This window comes from Mustela nivalis (genome assembly GCF_964662115.1).
Source record: "Mustela nivalis genome assembly, chromosome: 18".
Taxonomy (NCBI): domain Eukaryota; kingdom Metazoa; phylum Chordata; class Mammalia; order Carnivora; family Mustelidae; genus Mustela; species Mustela nivalis.
Window position 1 is genome coordinate 1,152,039 of NC_139037.1, and position 20,779 is coordinate 1,172,817.

At 62.6% G+C, this 20,779-nt stretch overlaps 1 long non-coding RNA gene across 2 annotated transcripts; it reads right to left on the bottom strand.

Moving 5' to 3' along the window:
* Positions 1 to 13,336: 13,336 nt before the first annotated feature.
* On the bottom strand, positions 13,337 to 20,532 carry LOC309853653. 2 transcript variants are annotated; one of them, XR_014305848.1, is made up of 2 exons: positions 20,197 to 20,532; positions 13,337 to 19,691 (listed from the first exon to the last, which is right to left on the bottom strand). It is a non-coding gene; the product is annotated as an uncharacterized lncRNA (long non-coding RNA). The 2 variants fall into 2 exon arrangements; XR_014305849.1 differs by having other exon boundaries at positions 13,337 to 19,700.
* Between the last annotated feature and the right edge of the window lie 247 nt (positions 20,533 to 20,779).

Here is a 20,779-nt window from a genome sequence, read left to right on the forward strand (position 1 = left end):
ACAGGACTGGACTCTCTTGCCCTGGCCAAAAGGAGACATGAGCAAGGATACTTACAGGAGATTTCTTGATAATAATGGAAAGAACAAAGGGGAGAGAACAGAAGTGGCCCAGATGTTTATAGTTGAGTGCAACATTGTATCATGTGTTACACACTGCAACAGATGAGTCTCGCCTGCATGTACAGGATGTCTATAAGGATGGTGCTGCTTTCTTTCCACTCTGGGAAGCTGTTTCAAGCATGGCATTGTTGCCCCATTGAGGAGTGATGGAGGCAAAGTAGATCTTGAGCAGGGGAGTGACGTGAAGAAAGGTGGCATGCTGGACATCTTAACGCTTCATCCGAAGCTCCTACATCTGAGTCACCCACAGGGTCTGTGGCTTTTCCTCTTGGTTTTCAGTGATCTGGTCATGCTTTGCAGCACACCTTGTACTTCTTATCGATGTTAGACACAGTGGATACATTTTTACGGGGTGCTGGGATGGCCTTATCAGCTCCCAAAGAGGGTGAGGCTGGTTTCAGCAGATCACTGGGCTCTGTTAAGCTTTGCTTCTAGGATTCGCAAGGGCTGGTTGTTTCTGAGAGTGTGGGCCGCCCGTACTCCTGGGAGTGGAGCGTCTGCACTCTCAGAGGACGGTCTGCACTGTCCGCACCAACTCTGTGTCCGCAGGCTTGATCTGCAACCTGCTGCTCCTGCTTTCATGCTGCTGCCGCCCCTCCTTCCAGCTCCCGGTCTCCCCAGCTGCGCGTCTCTGCCTGTTCTCACGGTTTCCCAAGCACGGGCACCACCACACCGCGGGCTTGCACTCAGGATGCTGGGCTCCTCTGCTCCAGGCTTTTGCCTCACGTTCCAGATGGCTTAGACTGTCCGCTCAGCTCAGCAGAGCCGTGCGGTCCGCTCAGCTCAGCAGAGCCGTGCGTGCAGCTGTCTCCCTCCCAGCCTCCCACAGGGCAGATGCCGGCTTCACCTTGTTTCTCTTTGCGCAGGGGTGGTAGCCGCACAGCTGCGCATGTTGGCGGCCCTCCAAATGCGCACATGCACGTATTTCAGCACGTCGGGGTTTTATAGCTGTCTTTAGAGGAGGGCGTGGGGTGGGGCTCCTGGGGGGGTGGGACCTACATTCTCACTTCTTCAAGGTAGCAGTGCCTGTGTGAGCCGCTGCTGTTTTCCCAAGATGCCACCAGAGGGCGCGCCAACCCCGGTGTTCTTCCCTCCCAGGCCTGGGGTGGGGGCGGATGGGTGCTGCTCTGGCTGCCAGTGGCCCTCAGCCCTTCTCATTCTCCGGGTGGCCCCTTGGATGACCTCAGGCTCCTGGACATTCCAGTGCTATCCATTCCCACCTGGCGAGGGGCACATGCATGTGCGCGTGCACACACACACACAAACACACACACATTCCCTTTCGTCTTCATCCAGGAGCTCTTTCTTCAGCGAGAAAACCCATGGAGTACACATTTCTTTATGTTTGGAATTCACGTCTGGGAGACAGCTATGGACGCGGCTTGCAGGAAGGGCCCCTGGTTCTGTGTCAGACCCTGACTCCTGAGGGACCCCTGTCTTCTCCAGGCTTTGTCCCTGATTCCCGAGGGCTGCCCAGCACTGACTCCACCAGCCTCTTCCCTTCCTTTCCTGGAGATGTCCAGGCATGACCCTTGGTCCCAGCCGAGCAGTGGCTGCCAGCCCCCTTCTCTCTGGTGTGGCCGAGTGAGTCAATGAATGAATGATTGCATGAAAGAATGTTAGTTTAGCTCACAAGTCACAGCCTTTACCAGTAACAGCATGGGCACAGCACCCTCGTTCCGTGCTACTGTGCCGCCCGTGGTTTCCCCATCCCAGCTGTCAGGGACGCCCTTTCTAGAAGACAAGGGGGCTGTGGTGGCCAGTCTCCAAGATGGTCCTGAGGAACCCTGGCTGCTGGGACTCGTGCTCTGAAACAGTCCCTTGATCTGGGCTGGGTCATGACGGCCCAAGCTGGCAGGGGCGGGGGAAGGCACTGTGTGCTCTTGGGGCCCTGAGGTGCTGTAGGAACTCCGGCTTCTTCACAGGCTCAGCTGCATGGAGAGGGCCAGGCTTTGCCCTCCCAGCTAGCCCAGCCTGCTGGTCTTCTTTGTGAGACAGCAGGTGCACAAGCACTGGCCAGGTTGCTGACCCAAGACACCTGAGGCCCCACCATCACCACACACAGAAGACCACCCAGGGGAGCCTGCTGCAGCAGTGTGGACAATAAGGAAGTTCCTGTCCTTGGCCCAGCCCCAGAGAACCAAGACCATGGGGACTCTGTGGCAACTGGGACCTGGGCTCTGCACCCACGCGGCCCCCCAGCCCTGTGGTGACTTTACCACTGGAATATGACTTGCTTTCTCTTAGTGCCAGCCTGCCTACATCTCTGTGCTGACAGCTTTATACCTCCGCCCTCAAGCCTCTTTTATACAAAAGCCCCCTGAGCTTCCAGGAGCACCTCCCACCTTCAGCAGAACGCACGGCCGAGTACCCGAGACCGCTGCTGAAGTGCTGGTCAACAGCCGGACGGCATGACTTTCCACCAGCCAGAGGGGTCGCAGCCGTGGGACCAGACATGAACCCTTCAGTTTCCAGGCCACGGAAGAGGTCCAGAAGTCCCCAAGAAGAGTCCAGCTGGCTGAGGTAGAGGGTCCTCGGTTATGGACAGATGGTATGGGAGTCGTGTGGTCGTTTAGCACTGAGACAGCAGAATACCTGCATGCTGCTTTGGAGGCCCACTCCGACACACACCCTCCCTCACCAGGTCCGCTGGGGCATGCCCCAGGAGTGCCGTCTGCAGCACACGTTTGGAACACCTCCTTCCCTGAGCCTCCACCTCCCGGCTGCGGGTTCTGATCGACTGCCAAGCTCCTAAGTCTAAGGACTGAGAGACGACATTCTAGGAAATCTCACTGTGGCTCATCCCCAAATCCTCACTCCCAAGAGCATGGCAAAGTGGCCTTTCCTGCCCGCGCCTGCTCTGGTCCTTGGGACCGAATGTAGGGACACGGCCATGAAGGCGGCAAACGTTTTTTGTCATTTTTCCTGATTACGGAATCAACCCACCCTTCCAGAGGCAGACAGTTAAAGAAAGTCAGGGGATCTGGACTCTGAGCGTGTACCAGGATCCAGGCGTTTCCAGAGTCTCAGGGGAGGAGTGGCTGCCCAGCCCTGTGGCTAAAGACACAACTTTGTAGAAGGAGAGGTTTGGGTTCAAATCCCCACTCTGCCTGCTACAGCCTCGCCTTCCTGAGACTCTGCTTTGCCTTCTGGGAAACAGTGGTACTAACAGTTGCCAGCATGTGGGGATGGTTGCAACAGCCACACAAGACGTCACAGGCCATGCCCAGGCCTGGCACATGGCACGCTCCGGGAGGATGCTTGCTGGTAGATATGAACCCATTCGCAAGCAGGAGACAACACGCACCAGCTCTTTACAGACGTCTTTGGCTTACTCTGTTGCACACGTCCTGCCATGCCAATCGGTACTTCTTACGACATCAGGGTTTTTTTTTTCCTTTTTAAAAATTTATGTATTAAAAAAAAATTATGTATTTGAGAGAGCGAGCGAGCGAGAGAGCACACACAGAGGGAGAGGGAGATGCAGGCTCCCTACTGAGCAAGAGCCTGAAGTGGGGCTCGATCCCAGGACCCTGAGATCATGACCTGAGCTGAGGGCAGATGCTTCCCTACTCAGGTGCCCCATGACATCGGTTTTAACTGATATTCTGCTGTGGGAACACAGCATTGGGTTCTTTCCACTCTGAATGGACATTTAAGCTATCGGTGAATTTAAGCTATCGGACATTTAAGCTATCTTACAAACAAAGGCTATGTAACTGCTCCGTAACACCAGGAGATGCCACTGGGGGTTTCTTGGGAGGTTGCTGGCTGCAGGGCTCCTGGGGCACACAGTCGGGGGGGGGGTGCACAGCATCTGTGAGATGTGATCTGTCTACAATGCAGGCGGGCTAGTGGCTGGGAGAACTCAGGGCAGGGTGAAAGCACTCTCTACACAGGTTCTGGGAGGTTCCTGGAGAGGAGGAGGACTCCCCAAGATCAGGGGCAAGAGGGGTGGGGTAGAAGAAAGGCGGGGCATGAGGCTGATGTAGCTTCTCCTCTGTCAATGGTGTCCTGCTCTTCAGGATCGATGGAGACACCGTGCACACAACGCGGCGTGCGGGGTGTAGCAAGGGGCTCTACCCGTAGCTGCCCCCGCCGATCTCATCTGCTACTGTTAACTGCATAGCTGGGCGAGCCACCTTCCCTCTCTGCACCTCTGTTGTCATGTCCCGGGGCCTTGGAGGAGATGGGGGCTCGTAGGCACTTGATAGCTTTCTCTCCCGAGGTCACCGTGCCCATGGCTCCTTCTGGAAGGCTGCGTAATAAGGCAGCGGGTGGCTTCAGCACCAGCAAGGGCGGACAGCGCCAGGAGCTGTCCCTGGGCTGAATTCACGGGGCTGGGGGTGGGGGACCCCCACTGGAAGAGGGCCGCAGAGGTGCGGGCCGCGGGGCGGAAGCAGCAGGGATGGGAGACGGACACCTGTTCTGTGCCTGGGAACGATGACCCTGCCATGCGATGCGGGATCACAGCCTTCCCAGAGGTTCCGGCAGCCATGCTTCGGGGCATGAGGGATTGGGGCCAGCCCTATACAAGGGCCTCAGCCACCCTTTGTCCGCCCCCTCACATCAGCCTCTCCCCTGCTCTCTGTGGTCCTGAATTCAGTCAGACCCTGGAAATCACAGTTTTGGGAACAAGCAGATGAAAATGCCACTCAGGCTGAGTTTGTGTGCAGGAACATGCTAGCTGTGTCGTCTGTGAGTCCCCCAAACCGGAGACCACCCAGAAGCACCCTGACAGCCCATCGTGTGTGGACACACTGCAGGGAGCCCCGCAGCACAGTCTCATGCAGCTGTGGAGATGGGTAAGGGACAGTCACATTTGGCAGGGACGCATCTCTCACCATGATGCTGGGATAAGCAGGACGTCAACCCTTACGTGCGGGTCAACCCTTACATGTGGTTCTGGCTACCGAGAGCTCCCAGGCAGGTGACAGGAAGAATGGCATTTAAGGCTGCAGAGGGAGGGCAGGGGCGGGGAGATCGGGGCTCTTTTTTGTTCATTCAACCATCGGTTTATGTTTGACATACTTGCTCCTGTGCTGATTCCATTTCAAGATGAGAAAGTAAAAAAAGAGAAAGTCCCTGGGGCGGGGCCATTGGGCTTTTTTGGGGAGAGGGCTATTAAAACCCGTATTCAAGGGCAGTGTCACTGGTCACTCAATTCCTGGCCAGTAACTCGCATACTAACTGTCCCTCCCTGGTTCTGAGGCCTGTGCCTGTGGCTCCTCGAACTCATGACACCAGGCTCCCGAGACGAAGAGTTGCGGCTCTACAGGACTGAGCCAGCCACGTGCCCCTCAGATCTGCCTCTTAAATGCCTTGGAAAAGCCAGGCCCCTGACCGCATGGGGAAAACAGTCTGGGACTTGTGCTTCCTGGGCCAGCGGACGGGCTCCTTTGTGGTAACCTCCCAAGGGCTAGGCAAGAGAAGATGTGCCAAACATGCCCCCTTGTGGGGCACCCCTGCTTCCCATAGCCCCTGGACTCAGGCTCTAGACCTGCCTCTCAGCCCAAGACAGCCGTTCCCCCTCCCACACCCCAGTCTCCCCCCGACACACGCTGCAGTCATTCCATCCTCTCCACGGCACAGCACGAGACCCCTCACCAGAGCTGCCTGCAGACTGTAGACACTGGAGCGCTTCCCAGTTAATCCCAGCCTGGCCTCTCAGGGTCAGGGGGCCTGTTCGTGCCCTTCCCACCTCCTCCCTGGATTTCTGCCTCCTCCTGTTAGCCCGCCAAGGGCTCAGCTGGCTGGCAGGGTCCTTCTCGGCCTAATAAACTCCTAGGGAGCCCCTTCCCCTGGCCTGGGAGGGGAGGCAGGGATGGCGGAGCGGGTCTCCTGCTGGGGAAGCTGCACTAGCGGCGGGTGGGTTGGCTGGGTTGGCCGTCACTCCCGCAGGGGAGGGCGAGGGGCTTGCAGGAGCAGGGAGACGTCGGCAGGGCCCCGTGCGTCTGCGTGCGAGCACACGGTGCGTGTCTGCCTGGCACTGCAGCCTGCGGGACGAGAAGCCTCCGTCCGTGGAGTGCCCGAGGTGTTGGGGCTGTCGTCCCCCTCTCTCCGTCTCTGGAAGGAAGAAGAAGGCGGTAAGGCTCCATCACGGGGCAAGTTCTCCAAGTTTCTCCTGGGGCCTGGGTGGGGAGCCAGCGGTGGCAGCCTCCCACCTGGTGGGATGCTTCCTGCAGAAAGGCTAGCGTGCAGGCGGGGGACGTGGAGAGGCCGTCCTGGGCCTGACCGAGGACAAGACCGTCTCGGTCTTCCCGGTGCTCCTGGTGGGTGTGGCAGGTGTCGTGGGCATTGCCGTGGCAGTCCTAATGGTGCTGACGACATGTGACATGCGCAGCGCCACTTACTGCTCCCTGGTCAGCCTGGCTTGGCCGGCCTCGTGCTGCTGGCCGCGGGGCTGCCCAACATCTCTGACAGCCTGGCTGGGCAGTGTGTCTACGGGTACGCTGGCTGCCTGGCCATCATCTACTTGTGGTGCCTGGGCCTTAGCGTGTCCTCCTGCCCCATCCTGGCGTTCATGGTGGAGAGCTGGGGGCTCCCCGGCCTGGCCCTGCAGGCAGCTCCCTCACCACAAAGTGATGCAGCCAGGACTCCCTGGCTGGGGGGCTCGGAAGCTGAGCCTCCGCTGGGCAGGAGGGCCGGGGCCCCTTTCCAGACAGGGGAGTGGAGTAGGTCCCTAGAAGCCCCGGCCCGGGAAGCAGGGGTCAGAAGGGCTCTTCTCTCATCTCTGCGGCTGTCTTGCCTTGACATGCCAAGGCGATCCTCTATCTCTGGACCTCGGTTTTCCTACCTGGGAAGTGGGCATCTGGACTGGACATTCCCTTGGGTTTCTCCCCGCTCTGATTTTAGTCCCAAGAGGCAGTGTAGCCCCGAGTTAGACGTGTGGTCCCCAGGGCTCGCGGATTGGGTTCACACCCAGCCCTGCCCCTTCCTGCCTGCATGGTCTTGGCAGGTGACCCCAGAGGTTGGGGGGCGTGTCCAGGGCCACACAGAATTGGGACATAATTGAGGCTTTCTGACATCCAAACACCGGCCCGGTCCTGGTTCTCCTGGGCTTTGGCTGTCTGGGCTCCCGCGGCCCCTATCTCCTGCCCATAATGGTTGGCCCCATGGCCTGGACATGGCAGGGTGAGGACCGGGGTCCAGGCTGTGAACCTGGCCACGAGAGGCGTGTGATGTCATTGGCTGCCACGGTCGGTGAGCTTTGGAGGTGCACAACTAAAAACCTACCAGGGCTCTCCCAGAGGTCAAAGGTCTCAGAAAGGGCCCTGGGGTCCTTGGACCAGCAACAGATACGGCTGAGCCTGGGGGCCTCTGCGGTGGCGCTTCCCATGCGCCCTCCACACCGCCGCTAGCTCCTTGGATCCTCTCGGCCCTCCAGTTCTCCCGTGACAGGAGCAGGCTGGGTCATGAGCACGTGCCCCCACCCATGCACGCTCACACACACAGGCCCACGCCTACGCCCACACAGGGCCCCCAACACGGCCACCCGTGGCCACAGGTACATAGCCCTCTGCCACCCGATGTGGGCGCAGACCCTGTGCACCATGGCCCAGGCCGGGCGGATCACGGCAGCTGCCTGGGCGTCATGTGCGTCTACTGCCTGCTCTGGTTCTCCCTGGTGGACCTGCCTGGCAGCGAGAGCCACGGCTCACAGTGTGGCTACAGAGCGGCCCGCAGCCTCCACCTGCCCTCTACCTGCTGACTTCACCTCTTTCCTCGTCACGCCCCTGCTGGAGGCCGCCATCCTCTACGGGCGCATCGGGGAGTCCTGCTCCGGAGCACACGGCCCCAAGCCGGGGGCCGGGGGCCGGGGGCTGGGGGCCGTGAGGCCTGGCGGAAGCGGGGAATCTGGGAGAAGCAGCCCTGGCGGCCAGGTGGGGGCCCCAGGTCTTCCAGGAGGCAAGCGGGTGAGGTCTCCAGGCGGGTTGGATGGGGGTGGCCGGAGGGGCGCTGGAGCGCAGGAGAGGAGGGCTGGCGGGCAGAGGGCAGGGAGAGGCGCAAGGCAGAGCCCAGCAGAGGGGATGCGGGCGGGACGCAGAGTCGTTCACCCGCCAGTGACTGCGGGCCCCGCCTGGACGCTGGGACTCGGGACGACACGGAAGACCCACGTGTAGTCTGTGGTGGCTGGGGGACACGGGACACAGGATGGGCTCAGGGACAGGCAGGGAGGCCTCACGGAGCTGACAGCGGAGCAAGGGGACAAGCCAAGCACATGCCAGGAAGCACAGGGGCGGCAGAGAGACGCCTGGAGGTGGAGGCAGGCCCGGCGCCCTGGGCTGGGAGGGGCCTGTGCGAATGGCCGGGGGCTCATGGCTTTGACTGCAGGGAGACGGGGCAGCCACGGGGCTCGGAGACAGGGGGAGTCCCCCACGTGGGAAGCCTGAGACAGGCGCACACTCCGAGACACGGAGGGAGAGAGAGCACTGAGCAGAGGTGACACCTGTGACCGGGCCACAGTCTTGCGAGGGGAGAGACAGAGTCACAGAGAGGGACAGGATCAGAGTCAGAGGGAGAGAGACAGAGCCAGGCACATACAATGGCCAAGGCCTGTGTCCACTCTCAGGGACAAAGCTCTGGACACACAGATGATCGCACCTCCTGGGGCAAAAGCCAGCGATGACCGCACAGTCCCCCTTCCTCAGCACAATTCAAGGAGGCAATTGCTGACATCCTGAAGCTGGAAGCTGGAAAGGGAGGCTCAGAGAGGGTCGTGGGCTGCCCAGGGTCACACCAGGAGCTGGGATCTCACTCGACCTGGCAAACAGCAGCATCACACCCTCCCCCTGGAGATGCTGGCAGGGAGGAGCCCCCTGGAGACCTCCCCTCAGCTCCGGGGCCCCCGGGAGGCTCCCGGCATGGGTCAGTCTGATAGCAGTCCCCCAGAGGTCTGGACAGGTGCCCCTTCCCCTTCCTGATGAACCCAACTCCCACAGACTGTCCTCGGCTGCATGGGGGTGGGTTTTGAATCCCCCACAGGCCTTTCTGGGTCTGTGACACACCCCTTAACTGAAGGATGGGGTGGGGTGCAGGAGGGGGTCCGGCCCCGAGGGGCAGGGCTGCAGCTGGAGGGAGCATTCGGACAGCCATGACCATGGATGGGTTCTGGGGAGGAGACCTGGTCTCTCGCTCTCCGAGCTCTGCTTCCCCACCCCTGAACAGACCACCGTGATGGCGCCACCTCCAAGGGAGCCGTCCCGGGCTCGCAACCGCTGGGGCTCCCAGCATCAGGGTTTGGCAGCGGGGAGTCTAAGTGGAGTGAGGGCAGGGTGCCCCTGGGGATGCAGGCGGTGACCAGGAAGCCCCCCAGGCAGCCTGTCCCGTGACCTCGAGCACCCGGCAGCGCACAGGGAGGACCCGGCACGCCGCCCACTGGTGTGCTGGCAACAGTCTCCTCAGTGCTGCGCCGGCGGGAGCGGCCCGGGCCCCTTCCTGGCAGCCAGCCTGTCCCCCTGTCCCGTGGGCCACCAGGATGCTGGTGGTGGTTGTGCACTGTTCCTGGCGCTCTGCACATGGGGTCTGCACAACTCCCTGGTGGCCCAGCCCTTCCTGGACCCCTGGTGCTCCTCTCCTGCCACAGCTGTGTCTCCGCCGACAATGCCTCAACCCCGGCATCTACAGCCTTGTGTCCCGGGAGTTCTGCAAGGCCTCCTGGCGCCTGTGCCGAGGTCCATCGGGGGAGCCCCCAGCCCCGGTGCAGTCCAAGAGCCCTCCAGAAGCCGCAGACCACCGGGAGTGAGGGCTGGGGTCATCAGGCCACAGGGTCACTGCCATCTCCCACAGGAGCCCTGGGTCAGCGCGGTCTGAGGGCAGCGCTCCTCCTGCCCGGCGCCTGCCCCTCCCTAACCCTCCCTGCCTCTCCCTGCCTCTGCTCCCTCTGTCTGCTCCTGTGTGGGCTCTGCCGCGCCCTGGCCAGGACCGGCACGGACGCCCCTTTAGCCCCCGGGCCCCCTGCGGCTTCCCTCCCCGGGGGGTAAGGACAGCAGGACGGCCTGGGTCCGGGTGCTTCAAGTTCAAGTCTGGACTCCATGTGGGAGTCTCTCCCTCCTCGGGAAGCAGGGGAGGAGAGAGACAGGAGGGAGAGTCTGGAGGACCACCGGCCTTCACCAGGGAGACGGTGTGACCTTCTGCGCACCAGCACTGTGTTAAGCATCCTTCCCGGGGAACGCCCTGGGGGGTGTTAAAGGCCGAGTGTCCAGTGTTCGCCAACACTGTCCTCCGCTGTGTGGGGCCTGCCCAGGACCTGCAGAGAGCAGCTGCCCGGGGCCACATCGAAAGACCCCCAGCTTCCTCCGCTGACACCTAGAGATACTCTATGGGGCAGGGGAGACAGGCCGCCCCCAGGCCCTGGTGCCCCAGCCTGGAAAGCGCCTCCCTGTGGAAGGGTGTGCAGGGCTGGCCCCTCGCTAGCCCATGGCCATGTCCCCGCCCCTCCCAGTGAGCTGGGCAGGAGCTTAGGGTGCTGGGGTGAGCAGGGAGCCCCTGAAGAGGCAGGACCGTCCCCGTGCGGTGCTCCTCAGTGAAGGGAGGCTCTAGGCACTGGGCCGAGCCCACCACCCTCGCCCCGGCAACAGCCTGCGGAGTGGGACTCCCACTGTCCCGATGATGTGCGTGAGCCTCCGACACCTTAAGGCAGGAAGCCGCTGTGTCCCCACCTCCGAGATGGGCACGTGTCCCCGACCCTGTCCCTATTCCTTTGGAGAGCACTTTCCTCCTGGCCTCTCTGGGGTGGGTTAAAAGCAGAATTTCTGTGGAGCTGTTGGGAGGAGGTGTGCACTCCCCTCTTCCCTGCCAACAAAAAGTGACTTCCAGTCGTCTGGGAGCTCAGCAGGATGCCGGCCAGGAGCGTCCTGCTCCCGCTCCTGCCTCTGTCTCGCACGCAGCCGTCCAGAGCTGGCACGCGCCAGCCCCTCCCCATTTGTGAGCGGAGGCCCTCGTGCGCCCCGGCTTCTGTCTGCTGGTTCTGTGCAGGGGCTGGGACAGCGATCGCCGGCGGTCTCCTGGGGACTGGGTCAGGAATGCAGAGCGCTGGCGGGGCACCGAGGCCTGGGCGTCTGTGACAGACGCGGGGGGAGCTGCTCGGCGGCCCCCACGAAGAGCCACAGGCGCCAGGAGGGAGAAGACCGGGGCCGGCAGCGCGCGGTGGAGGGGAGGCTGGCGGCCGGCCCCCAACCCCCAAATGGCCAGTGCCCAGCGCCCGCTAAAAGGCAAGACCTCGGTTCAAGGCATGATGCTCTGGGTCCGTTTCCCGCCCCAAGTGGCTGAGAGTGGAAAAGCGCTGGTGTGCAGAGGCGTCAGCAGGGGTCCCAGCTGACCGTGAAATCCGTCCAGACATGGGCCGAGCTCTGATTTCTCGTGAAATCCACACCGCTACAGCCTGGGTGCCCGCATCCTGTGGCGCCGCCGGAGGGTGCAGGCCCAGCGGTCCGGCCGCGGCACCGGGAGGGCGAGCGTGCGTCCGGAGAGTGCGGGAGGGCAGGCCCCCAGGGCCGGTGGAGGCTGGGGGGGCTGGGGCAGGCTTCGTACTATCGTGGGGCTCACATGTTAAGGGTCACTTGGCGCTCATCACCCACCTTCTGCTCTCCGGTGGGCATGTACGGCCTGCGTGGGGAGGGGACAGCCCCAGGCACACAGACCGTGTGACCCTGGCAGAGGCTGTGCCTGCTCTCCCCCAGGGGACAGCTGTGAGGACAGAGGGGTGCGAGGGGCTGCATGCTTTCTGGCACGTCGTGGGGCTCGGGCAGCCGTGGGCCTCCCTCAGGGAGATGGCTTGACCGGCTGGGCCCCTCTGAGCTTCTTAGGATGATGGAGAACTTCACCTGCGCCCGAGCAGCCTGAAAACAGGGCCCGTGAGGAAACGTCCACAAATCTCTGGTTTTCCAAAGTCCCCTGAGGGCTGGCTTGCTGCAGAGACCCCTTCCGCTAACGACTTACAGGACACTCCTCGTGGCTCCATGAGACTCACAGAGGACTCCCCGGGTCAGCTGGGACCAGGCCAGGCCAGACCCTGCAGCTCCCCGTCCTTGGTCTCACAGTTGATGAGCTGAGACTTGCTAGACATGGAGGCCGCTGACCCGGTTCCCCCGATTGCAAGCCCAGCCCAGCCTCGGCCCACGCTGCCCCCCGTCTGCTCCTCCCCCTGCGAGCTGGGCAGAGCCCCCCGCCGGGACACGAGGTCTTTAGCCCCAGGGAGCTTTCCCTGTTGCAATCGCCCGACTGGAATCAAGGTCTGCTTCCGGCTCCGTTGCAATCGCCCGACTGGAATCAAGGTCTGCTTCCGGCTCCGCCTGGCGTCCCTGAGCTGAAGACGCTCTTGGCCTCCTGTGCCTTTCCAAACAGCCTCCGCTCCCCCAAAGCTGGGCACCCCCACACCCTGTCTGCCCATGGGGCTCTGTGGGAGGCAGGTGGCGCTCCGGTGGCCCTTCCTCGCGCCCTGCCCCCACGCCCAGAGGGCCGGCAGGTGTGCCCAGTGCGTCCGCTCTGATGCCCTCATGAGCTCAGGAGGCACGAGGGCTCCGGGCTCCCCATGCACCGCGCTCACGTCTCCCACCCCCACTTCCTTCTTCAGCAGAGCAGGGCTCAGACCCGTGACCTGGGGTGGGGGGTGGGGGTGGGTGCGTGTTTAGCAATCCTCAAAGTGTGGCCCAGGGAACCCTCCAGGTCTGTAACACCAGAAACCATTGGCCTTGTCTCTTTCACAAGCTGACCTTGGCCCTGTGGGGACAGAGTGGCTGCAGCCCCAGACGGAGCTCAGGGCCCTGCGTGCGCCGCGAAGGAGACGCGGCTTTCCCGGGGACGGTCCTACCCGAGGCAGTGACAGATACCGGCGGTTTTAGGTCTTGAACTTTTCTTAAGATGTATTTGTTTATTTACTTTTTTGTTTTCAGTATGCACTACGTTAATATGCTGCGTCACTTTCTAGAAGGGCTAGGTGGGCGTGACCGAGTCATTTTTCATCAATCAGGAAAATGTTTCCTTAATTGATATTCTCCAAACCCGTTGACACGTAGTAACAATTAACTCCAGAGATGAACCTGTCTCTGCAGCAAACTCCACTGACATGGGTAATAAGCAACTGGTTTCTCCTTGCACCCGGTACTGGACCTGTGGGTGTGCACTGTGGATGTGCCGGGGGGGGGGGCGTGGGGACCAAGCACGTGGCCGTGAGGTCGATCCTGGGCAGGATCTCGAACCACATCGCACTGCGCGGTTGCCAAGGCCAAGAAGATTTTATTTACGAGTGAGCACGAGCAGGGGGAGCGGTAGAGGGAGAAGCAGGCTCCCCACTGAGCAGGGAGCCCGACGCAGGACCCCGGGATCATGACCCGAGCCAAAGGTGGACGCTTCACCAACTCGGCTACCCGGGGAGCCCCTTGAATTCCTTCTCATGTTTTGTAGAGATAAGACGGGAAGTCCCCAAAACAGTGGCATTGATCTCTGGTAGCAAAGCAGGGGGATGAGCGCACAGTGTGGCGGACGGGGCTGCCCAGGAGCGGGGCCTGAGGGGCTCCAGAGGCTGAGTTGTGTGCCTGCGGTGTCCTGCTCTCCTCCGCGTGCTTTCTACTCGCTTGAGCGAAACATGCAGTATAGGTGCAGACAGACGCCCTTGGAACCTGGAACGGAACACCACAGGGCCCGCAGCTCCACTCCGGGGTGGTCCCCAGAGAAACTGGAAGCCGGTCTCTCAAACAGGTGTCCCTGCGCAGAAGGTGGCCACGGCCGCAGCCTGTCAGCGACCAAGGGGGTTCACGAGGTGCGCGTGGAGCTCAGCCATGTGGGGAAGGCTGCTGAGCCGTGAGAAGAGACGGACCACAGGGGGAGCTCGGACGACGTGGCACGGGGGAGCTCGGACGACGTGCCGGACCACGGAAGCCGGGCCCAGAGCGCCACGTGACCTGTGAGGCTGTTCCTAGGTCACGTTCAGAAAAACCCTCCACGGAGGCACAAAGCAGACTGGCGGCGGCCAGCGTCAGGGGAGCGGAAGGGAGTGAGCGGCGGTGGGCATGACCTCCCTTGGGGGCTGAGAAGGTCTGGGACGCAGCGTGGTTCACTCTGGGATGGGTCACGTGGCGGGAGGAGGGAGCAGCGAAAGAGCCCAGGGCCCAATCCCGTGGCTCCGAGCCCTGGACACTGCCGGGCTGAGCCAGTCCTTCCACGGCCGGCCGTGGCCCGGCGTCAGAGTTAAGTCTCCCGCCGTGAAAGCGGTCCAGCTAGCGCCCACAGAGCCTGGCCGATGTGCTCAGGGGTCCATCGCCATGACCTGGGGGCAGGACGGCTGCTGCCGGGCTGACAGCGGCGGGGGAGGACAGTCCCGGAGCTACGCACCCACGTGCACGGTCCCTAGCAGGGCCCTGGGCTCTGAGTCCTCTGCCCTCCCCGTGCTCCGCACGCCCCGGCTTTCCGGGCCTTCCCCACCCTTCGAAGCTTCAAGAAGACGACCGTGAGCGCCGCCCGACGTGGCTGTTGAACGCGCGTGTCCGTGGGGCGTCAGGAGAGCGGCGCTGGACTCAGAAACACTCAACACACGTCTCGCAGACACAGCCCAGTCGTACCGCACCGGCACAACTCATGGCCGGACGTCCAGGGTCCCTGGTCCCTGCCCGCAGGCTGAGGACCGTGAAGCAGCACGCAGCTCTTGTTTCACGGCGGGGAAACTGAGGCCCCAGGCGAGGAAGGGACAGGCTGAAGTCTGTACACGGGCCATGGTCCAGGCCCGGCGGTCCTGGTGCTCGTGGGACAGCGTCCGTCACAGCGAAGCTTTGCCCTGCTCCGGGATGCTCCCGGGTGTCTCCCACGGCTTGGTGGCAGTGTGTGTGTCCTCGCCACGGAGGCGTCTGCCGTGGGCTCGGTCATCCCGGAGAGCAGGCCGGGCTCCTTGTCCTCCTGGAGCTGGTGAAGGGCGGCCGCCACTGCCCGCCTCTCAGCCCGCCTGGCCCGGAGTGTCCCTGGAGCTGGACGCTGCGGCCAGGCTGGGAGGCGCCCCCGGGGCTCAGCCGTGCCCATGGCCGTGGCCCAGCCTCCCCAGGTCCACCTCCCAGCGTCAAAAACACAATCTGAGTCCACATCGGCCCCCTTCCCGCCAGATTAATCGAGCACCTCCAAAACTTGCCTTGAGGTCAGGACTGTGTGGGTGTCTCTGTCCCACGGCTGCTGTGACAAAGTGCCCCAAGCCGGGGGGTGGGGGTGCTCAGAGCAGCAGAGCTGGAGACCCTCACTGTCCTGGAGGCCTGAGTCTGAGATCTGTTGCCCTGGGTTGAAATTCAAGTGTCACAGGGCCACACTCCCTCCGAGGCCCCAGGGACAGTCTGTCCACCTCTCTCAGCTCCTGGGGGGCTCCCGGAGCTGTGGCCACAAACCCCCAGTCTCTGCCTCTGTCATCCCACGGCCTCCGGCTTCCATGTGTGCCTCATCTCCTCCCCGCCTCGTCCTGTGGTATGAAGGGGCACGGGGTCCCCCAGGCCGGCCAGCATCACGGCCACATGTCCAGATCTCTGATTTACACACATCAGCAGACACCCTTTCTCCAAATCCAGTCACATCTGTGGGTTCTGGGGCGAGCATTTATTTCAGGGGCCGCCTCCCCTTGGACGACTGGACCAGACTGTGGTCTGAGGCCACCCCACGGTCTATGCTCTGTGCTACGCCATGAGGAGTACGAACCGTGGCCCTTTAGTGCACGTCACGTGGCTCTGGGTGTGTCTGTGCCTTAATGTCTCTTCCCCCAGCGGTGTGGTTAGCGCAGGCTGGGCCCCACATCCGAGTCACTCACTGTCCCTGTGCCCCACTCCTGAGCCCGGTGACCAGCTCCCTGAGCCCTCTGAGCTTTCTTGTCCTTTTCCTATAAACAGGGCTACACGCAGAGCCTCCCTTGGGTGCCCTAGAACAAGACACTGTTTGCACAGGGCTCGGTAGCAGCCTGGCCCACGGCAGCTCCTCGCAATGGGCAGCTCCTAGCACGAAATAGGGCTGAGAACCCATGTGGGAAGGAAGGCCTGGGCTCCTTGTGAGGTCAGAGGAGCGAGTTCTGCCCCCAAGTGCTTTGTGAACAGAGGTGTGCTCCTCGGTGGGGCTGGGGGGGCGCTTCACGGTGGGACCGCAGGGCTGGATGTGCACCTTGGCAGTGACCTGTGTCACAGTGTCCAGCTGGTCTGGAGCGAGCCCCCAGTCTGCCCATGCTCAGATGCACAGCGGCCCTGGCAGGTGCGTCCACTGGGTCAAGGCTGCTGCCCAGGTCACGGTCTACAGAAAGGGAGGAAGCCACCGATCCGACCAGAGATCAAAACCAGACACTCGAGGCAGAACGGGTGAGGGATGTGACTCCAGGTTTCCCTGGAGATGACATATGAGTGGCCAGTGAGCTCCGAAGGGGTGGTCATCACACATCGTCGTGACGCCTCCGCAGCCCTGACTACGGCGGCAGAAAACCCGGCGCCCAGAGGACGTGGAGAGACTGGGAATTTCGTGTCCCACGAGGAGGCGAGGGGGTGCAGCCTCTGTGGGAGACGGTGTGTGTGGGGGCGGTCGTTCCTAAGAACACGAACGCCGAGTTCCCGCAGGACCCAGCAGCTGCAGGACCGCGCGTGCACCCGTGAGCCCCGGGAGCCGCGTCTTGGAGACCCCTTTGTGCCCCATGATCTCAAGAGCATCACTCACGGCAGCCCAAGGGCAGAAGCAACGCAAGGGTCCACGTCTGGATGGGGCGCCGGGCAGAGTGTGGTCCATCCGCGCCGTGGACTAGGACTCAGCCGTCGCCGGGAAGGCCATGCGGATGCCGGCCGCAGCGAGGGTGGGCCTGGAGGGCACGAGGCCCCGTGAGGTCAGCCCGTCACGGAGACAGACACGGCCACTTGCAGGGGGTCCCCCGAGGAGTCGACCCGGAGCCAGGGATGGACAGGGTGCCGGGGCCAGGGAGTTAGGGTGTCCTGGGGATGGAGCTGGGGAAGAAGGAGACATTCTGTGGCTGGATGGAGGCAGCTGTGCACGCTTATACCCTGGGGCTGGGCACTTGGCAGCGGTGAAGGCCGTCAGGCCGGCATGCGTTCCTCTGTGGCAAACAGGTGTTTAGAAAGTGGGGGGCAGTCAGATGCTCTCTGGGGTCTCTTGGTCACTGCTTTGCTCTCGAACCGAGGCCAGCTGCCCCAAGCCTGTCAAGGGGCCCCTTGGGGCTCCCTTTGCCGATGCTGGATACTTGCTGTGGTGACACAAGGCAGCGGGTGTCCACAGACTCTAACTTAAGCTCTGTGTGCACCTCCGCCTGGGCTCTGGGGACATCGGGGGATACGTAAGACCGTGCCGCTGCTCCCCTGACCTCCCACCTAGCAGGCAAAGCCTAGAAGCTTCGAGGCCCCCGGGCATGGGGAGATGGGAGACGGGAGGCCGAGAGAGAGCAAGCCCCTGGAGGAGGACGCAGAGAGGAGGAATATTTAGGGCTGGGACAGAAGAGTGGGAATTCAGACAAAATTCTGCTTAAAGCTGACGTGCTCCGTCCCGCCATAATTCAGCAGGACGGAAAAGGCCGGCGTTTGCAGAAGGAGGTGAGGGAGTGATGCTGCGGGAAGGGGGCTGTGGGGCGCCGGGCCGGCCGGAGGTGAGGAACGCGGGGAGGGGTGCAGGCGGCGGGGCCAGCAGGCGCGGGTGGGTCAGACGGGCGCCACCGGAGGGGAACGGAGGCCAGAGGCAGCAGGAGAGGGAGCCGGAGCCGGTGAGGACGGGACAGACCAACCAGAAGTGGGAGTTCCTCGTTCACTCGCTCGGTCACCTCAGCACCGCTGTGAGGGGACACAGGCCTGAGCGAGGGACCCTGGGCATCACGTCACCCGTGTGAGAGGAGCCTCCGGGCGAGGCCTGACCTGGACGGGGGACGGGGGGCTCAGCAGCCCCAGGATACTCCTATAGGGACAGCATCCGGGTCTAACCAGGGGCCCCAGTGACCCGTTCGGACACCTGCTCCTGTCCCCGCTGGGGCTGTCAGCGTTCTCTATCTGCTGACTGTGCGGCCTGCATGATGGGTACGTGTGGCTTTCTCGAACGGCGAGACCACGGCCTCTGTGCCTGTCTCAGCCGGTTTTCCATAGCAGCTTTGAGGGCCAGGCCCGAGCGCCCCTTCCCTCACGGTGCTGAAAAGCGTAGAAGACAGGCTGACGGCTCTCGGGACCACAAGCCTCCCTGGGCTGGTCCTTGTGTGCGGGGTGCAGTCCGGCCAGGGCGAGTCTCCCCCACGGCCCTGAGGGCAGGAGACTGGCTGGCGGGGGTGGGGGGCGGCCACCTGCGAAAGAATCGGAAACGCAGGTTTTGTCTTCAGGTCTGACGTGGGAGGTGACATCGGCTCGTAACTAGCGATCTGTCTGGGTCTAAAGTTAGGGCCCAGGTGCTTCCTGCAGTGCGGGGAGAGAGGGCCCCGACTGCCTGACACCGCAGGACCAGGTTCTCTCCTGTCCCAGCGGCCGTGAGTCTGCAGTCCGGGCGCGGGCAGGCCGCCGCTGGAGGTTCGGGGCGGGGGGCCGTGCTGTCCTCCCCCAGTGCCTGCAGGTACGGCCACCCTTGGTGTCCCCTGGCTCGTGGCCGCCGGCTCTGCCTCGTTGTCCCACGGGGTGCTGTGTCTGTCCCCTTAGAACCCCCCTGGTGGGATGGGGCCCACCCACTCCTGCACGACCCCCTCTTAACCTCATGGTGCCCGCACAGACCCTATTTCCAGAACGGTCACAGGTAGGGGGGTTAGGACGTGGACATATCACTCTGGGGGACACAGTCCCCCTCCCCACAGTCCCCGCGTGAGGCTTCTGAGCAGCAGGCGGGATTTGGGTGTGGAGATGATCTACAAGGGCTCCCCAGGCAGAGAGGGCAGCACGCAGGAAGGTGTGGGCGCTGTGGTGGGGGGAGTGGGGGGCGTCGTGGGCCGGTGGGTGTGGGGAGGGGAGGGTGAGGCTCCTGGGACAGGGCTGTGCGCACGTGTCACATGTCACAAGAGGCGTTAGAGCCTGGAGGGATGCTGTGGGCTGGGCGTCCCACATCAGAGCCCCTGCTTCCTGGACCGATGGCCGGCCGCGTCCCTGTCCCTGAGGAAGAGGGCAGGGTTCAGCCCTCCTGGCCTCACGACTCAGAGCTGGCCCTGCTCCGTGGCCGCGAACACATTTAAAACAGGACAGACGTCCGTCCACGGATGGGCTCCATCAAAACGTGGCTTATCCACACGGCAGAGCAGGGCTGTGACTCGGATGGACCCGGGAGCCTGGGAGTGAGGGGAGCCAGGCCTGAAGCCCCGTGTGCTTGGTCTCACGGGCACGAAATGTCCAGAACAGGCAAACGGTGCGGCCGGGAGGTCGAGGAGCGGAGAGTGGGTGTGGGGGTCGGGGGGACGAGAGCGGTGGCGCCAGTGGGGACGGGGTCTCCTTGCGGCGATGGAATGGGAGGCGGCGGCGCACGTCCCTGCTGACGGGCCAGATGCTGCTGGGTCGTGCGCGTGAAGCGTGGACCTCACGTCTGGACAGTCGCATCTCGTCTCCAGGATGTTCCGAGAGGAGACGTGAGTGGGGGAGCCACCTCGATGTCCCTGGGTGACTTCTGTCCTGCTGGGGCTGGTAGGAGCAGAGCGCATTCGCCCATGCTGGTGGCAAAGTGGAGTTTGGGGGGCACTAGGCCCGGGTGGGAGGGGGGTAGAGGCATGCACAGTGCTGGGGACAGGAGACCCCAAACCAGGACGTACCCCATGGCAGAGACGGAGGCGGAGGAAGCAGAAGACGGAGACGGGTGGGGCGGAGCCGGCTTGGAGGGAGGGAGCAGGTGCGGGGGCTTCGGAAGGGTCGCCCGCGGCCGCGTTTCCAGGGCGAGGCAAGGGCATAGCAGGGGTTCGGTGCATGAGAGGGTCCCGTGTCTTCCCAGACAGCGGGGTCCCCATCAGGGTCCCGGAGCTGCCCACAGGCCTCAGGACGGGACAGGACCAGGGCCGGCCCCAGGGGTGCCCTGGTCTCCAGGGACGGCTCCCCGGGCCTCTGTGGGCCCCTTGGGGCTGAGCACCGCGGAGGTTCTCGCTGCGGTTTAAACGAGTGTTTCCGAGAAAACTGCATTGCTGACGAGCTAACGCGGGTGACGCGACTTGCCTCCGCTGTTCCGAGCATTTGGGAATCAGCCCAAGTAGTTCAGACGTGACCGTGAACGTGCGACGGCGGGGCGATTGGTTTTGGGCGCGGGCTCTGACACGGGACCTATTTTTGGACGGAGAAACGGACTTTTATTCCGCTCTGGTATTTTTAGTGTATTTTGAAATCTACACCGCTTCTCTGTCTCGCGAGTTCCTGCGGCGTCTGATACAGTCACAGCAGTACTGGAGAGCAGGGGGGACTTGCTGGTGCTGAAGCTGCCCGAGCCTTCAGTCACTGGGACCCTCTGTTTCTTCTTCCGTGAGACAGGGCGGGGGCTGGAGGCGTTCTGACAGGAGCAGACGTCCCGAGCCCTGGTCTGTGGACCCGTGTGTGGAGCTTCTGCAGCGGAGCAAGGAAAGGGAAGTGGGGGTTTCACAAAGTTACGCTAATTTCTTAGAAAAAACTGTCTTTTGTTCTGAGTTCTGTCTTCTAACATTTTTGATGCCAAAATGTGTTATTGGGAAACACAGAAATGATTCACCAGCGGTTAAATTCGGTATCTGGAAAAACAGGAA